A 4,482-nucleotide genomic window follows, 5' to 3' on the forward strand; every position below is an offset into this window, starting at 1 on the left:
AGAAAAGAGAGAAAAATGATCCTTTCAGGTTAGCCCCAGGGTCAAATCTGGTCCATGTGAGCATAGAGTCTTTGGAGGGACTCAGTATCATGGGTAACATCTGACACAGAAGTCCAGAGAGGGGAAATTACTTATCCAAGGTCACTTAGCTAGTATCAGAGTCTGGATTAGAACCTAGCTAGGGTGCTTATTGTTTTTAATTTTGGTGCTTTGTCCCAAGACACACACAGCAATAACAACAATTGATATTATTCATTTGTTTGCAGAACGTGAATCAGGGATCAGATCCATGGGGACTTTAGGAAAATGAAAAGAAAACTATTTTAAAAGCAAGGTCAGGACAAGTACTCCTGTGGCAACCTTCTTTAGTTAGGGGTAAACAAGGCTGCTCTATTTGGCTCAGGACATTGATTGATGTGAAAACAAACACCTGTAGCAGTTCAATTTGTACTAGTTCTATCATCATCATAAAAAAAAAAAAAGCTCTATTAGGAAGCCCAGCAACATGTCATTAGGCAGGTAGAAAACATTCAAATGCAACAGTTAGTGTTTCCATTTGCATTTTAACTCTTAACTCTGCCTTTGTTTTCTCCTCTTTCAGTAGGCTGGGAAACAACCTGTTGTCAAAGTACCACATTCAGTGTGATTCAACAAGTGTACCTATCACTGGAAGGGCTGATGTTCGGCCTGGTGCATCTACTATATATCTATATCTGTATCTATACCTTTATCCATATCTACATCTTTGTATCTATAGACTTGTCTGTAGCTATATCTAGATCTATATTTACATCTACATTTTATCTCTATATTCATATGGATATCTTTATCCATATTTATATCTTTACTTCTACCTGCATCATCTATATACCTATTCTCTATCTCTCATTTTCTTGGTCTATACTTCTTATTTTTTCTATCTTGATCTCTAGATAGATTGATAGATTAAGCATAAATCAGTCCTTGTGCTAAGTGCTGGGAATACAATTATAATCAATCAAGACAATCCTGCCTTCTGGGAACCTACATTCTAATGGAGAAAGACAAACACCTCAAAGGGAGGTGTAATGGAAGAGTGATGATTTTAGTATCAGAGTAGCTGGGTCCAAATTCTGGTGCTGTTGTTTACTTGCTCAGGTAAACAATTTTACCTCTCTATGAGACAGATTGGATTAGATGATTTCTAAGATTATATGCTTTCCTTCCTAATTTCTAATCCTGCATGATATAGGAAAGACCATTCTACTGCTGTGCTGTCAGGGTCAACGTGGAAAGGCTTGTGCTTTTGGAACCACCATCAGATGTTAATCATAGAATCACAGAATTGGGGGGTTGTAAAGGACCTCAGTGGCCATCCAGTTCAACCTCAAACTATAGGTTTTAACCTGACAGTAATTCTTCCCCCTATCTTTGCCTCTGTCTCCTCTCCTAACATTCTCTCACCTCAGCTTTGGGGATTTTCCAAAAGGACTTGCATGCCAATAGGCACCATGGTTCTTTTATGAAATCAACAACTCAACAAGCATTTTAAAGTACCCATGAGTGTCAGGCACTCTGCACTGGGAATGCAAAGACAACACAACACAACAACAACAACAACAACAAAATAGTTCCTGACCGTAAGAAGCTTGTATTTTATTGGTGGTATTCTACGCAATATTGCATAAAAAATGAAATAAAAATTATATATGAAGTAATTTCTGGGGGAGAGAGGCACTCATAATTAGAAAGATCAAGATAGGCTTTCTGTAGGAAGTACCTCTTGAGATGATCTTCGAAGAAAGCTGGGATTCCATGAGGTAGTAAGACAGTGATGATGAGGGAGGTGTAGTAGGGACAGATAGCCTGTTCACAATCACAGAAATCTCTGTTGTGTATAGGGATTAATAAGCAGGCTGCCTAGGCTGGAATGTAGAGTTCTTGGAAGAGATTAATATTCAGCAAGCCTGGAAAGCTAGGTGAGAGCCGGGTTTTGAAGGATTTTAAAAGCCAGAGGAATTTTAGAGGACAGGGGGCAATGGGGTTTTTTGAACAAGGAGGTGACATAGTGAGATGTATGCTTTATGAATCTCAACGTGGCTCCTGTGTAGAGTTTGGACGGGAGTGGGGAGAGCAGGAAGAAAGGCCAATTAGGAAGCACTTGCAATAGCCCAGGAGAGAGTCAGATGGAGTTTCCTGATGGGAGGAAGGATCATTGGTTTGGATTGAGAGGGAAAAGCATGGGGTGGTAGGGAGGAAGGAGCCTTAGAGAAGCAGTTGGGTAGCCTCACTACCATGAGGATTGTCCTTCTTTTGTAGCTGTGGGTAAGCTGTGGCTACAATCAGCGCCTTTCCACTGCTTGCCACTGGTGCACGGCATGCCTGAACTCGTATCTAAATCTAAGCCCCCTTCAGCTTTCCGGACACGGCTTCCCCATTTCATCTGCTCCAATTCGTTTCCTAAGACAAAGGGAGAAGACAGAATCCTGAACCCGGTTGCTTGATAAAGACTTTTCTTCAATTGAACCCATAGTCTCACGTTTGACGTCTAGTCCATACCTCAACTGAGATGGTACCATGTCTAGCATCCTGCAGTGTTGGAGCTGCAGCCGAAGCAGGCAGGCGCAGTCCTCCTTCCAGGCTGATTACTGGTCATGGGTACTACCTGATTCCCTGCCTTGACTCCTCCTGGTCACTCCCCTCTCTGGAATCCAAATAAAGAATATGAAGACTTTCTTGATCATTACTTATTCTTTAAAGCTGAAGACACAGCTTCCAAAACACCTGCCTATCACAGGCTGGCAGATCCCTTTGTGCATGACACAGTGTTAACCTGGAGAACTTTTCCCTCTCACCTAAAAACACCTGAAAGTCCCCCTCTGCACTGTTCCATTCTTGCCTGCCCAAAGTCCAGCTACCTCTGGAACCCAGAAGCCACGATGGCAGATTTCCCACTGTGATGTTCCAGACCCAGGGAGGCTTGGGATTGGTAGTTTGTGGTCAACTTACATTTACCTCCAATGCCTCCTCTCTCCCTGTAAGCATGTTCTTCAAGACGGCCTCGAGCAACCCCATAGGAACTTAAGGGTGGACACCTTAAGGTTCTCTTTCTTGTGCAAGAGGAAGGTATCCTGGGGGTTCTTTTTCAGCACTTGTTGGAGGGGAATATGGCACTGGCTATCTCCAATGTCTTTTCCGTGAGGCACCAGGAATCAAGATGGAAAACACAAAAAGAGATTGAAAATGGAGAAGAACACCTTCCTTTACCCTCTTGGCTGACCCAGATTTTAATGTGTCTACTATTCAGATGATCAATTCTCAGCCTTCCTTGGCTACTGAAGGACAAAGTTTGCCAGCTGCTCCTAGTGGTAAAACACCAACTCTCATCCTTTTATATTTTAGCACAGGCCAACTTACCACTGCAGAAGAATTCAGAGGGAAGTAGAATACTACAGATAGAGAATGCTGCACCCAGGACCCTCCATTTTCAGTTTGGGCAACTTTATAGTGAAGTTCATGTCTCAGGAGCAGTCAGTGCATGGGAGGCCCAACAAACCAATTGAGAGCAATCTCCTCTTCAGGGACATGCTTATTGGTCTGACTTATTCTGACATGAAACTGATAGGACCACATCTAAGGAAAGACAAAGACCAAGAAAGAGAATCCCTTGTGTGATCTGTGAAAATATTTTGCTGTCACCTGGAAGAGCTAACTTGTTGATTGTATAAAGTAACTGTGGTTGCAGATATAGAGCACTTCTCAGATCTTCTAAGATGGAGTTACCTATGTGGAAGATGCTGGGGACCAGTATTTGGAAAACAGAAGAACTGATGCACGTGTGGATATGCTGCAATGGCTTAGTACATGCTTGGGAGCAGCTTTTTTCCCCCATTGGGTCAGTTTTCTTGTGTCCCAGGAATGTGTCCCCAGTATCTTCCACATGGGTGTCTCCATCTTAGGTGACCTGAGAATGCATCAAACTGGCAACTTGATTCCTCCAAATTCTAACCTTGCAAGTCTTCCCTACAGTTTTTACCATTTATTTTAAAAAAAAGACATAGCTAAACACTAAACTGTAACTGAGATTGTCTTATAGAAAGGGGAATTTATCTCTAGAGTCTGTTAGATAATAAACCAGTTTTAAAGAATGTCCTTTGGTTGACTGTAAGCAATCTGGTGAGCTTGAAGATCATGCAGATAACCTCTTGACTCAGTCTTAGAAGCTTTTGACATGATGGCTGGGACACTTCTGTCTCAGACAGCAAGCCAGTTATAGGATTTAATAAGGTAGCATCTTGAGCAAACTTGTCAACTGAAATCTGATTAGTTGGAAAAGCAGGAACCAGATGGAAACCCTACAAAAGCAATGGCTTTTTTTTTTTGGTAAACATTTTTAAAAAATTTTAAACTTAAATACAAAATGAGAAAAGAAAAAAAAATATTGCCATGCACAAGCAGACAATAAGAGAGGATTTAATATAAAATGACAAATTTCCATTTCAA

The 4,482-nt window shown here is 41.5% G+C and overlaps 1 pseudogene; it reads left to right on the plus strand.

Moving 5' to 3' along the window:
* Positions 1-2,556: 2,556 nt before the first annotated feature.
* Positions 2,557-4,278, plus strand: LOC114034881 (annotated as a pseudogene).
* The last annotated feature ends 204 nt before the right edge of the window (positions 4,279-4,482 follow it).

This window comes from Vombatus ursinus, unplaced genomic scaffold, assembly GCF_900497805.2.
Source record: "Vombatus ursinus unplaced genomic scaffold, bare-nosed wombat genome assembly UNPS02000580.1, whole genome shotgun sequence".
Taxonomy (NCBI): Eukaryota; Metazoa; Chordata; class Mammalia; order Diprotodontia; family Vombatidae; genus Vombatus; species Vombatus ursinus.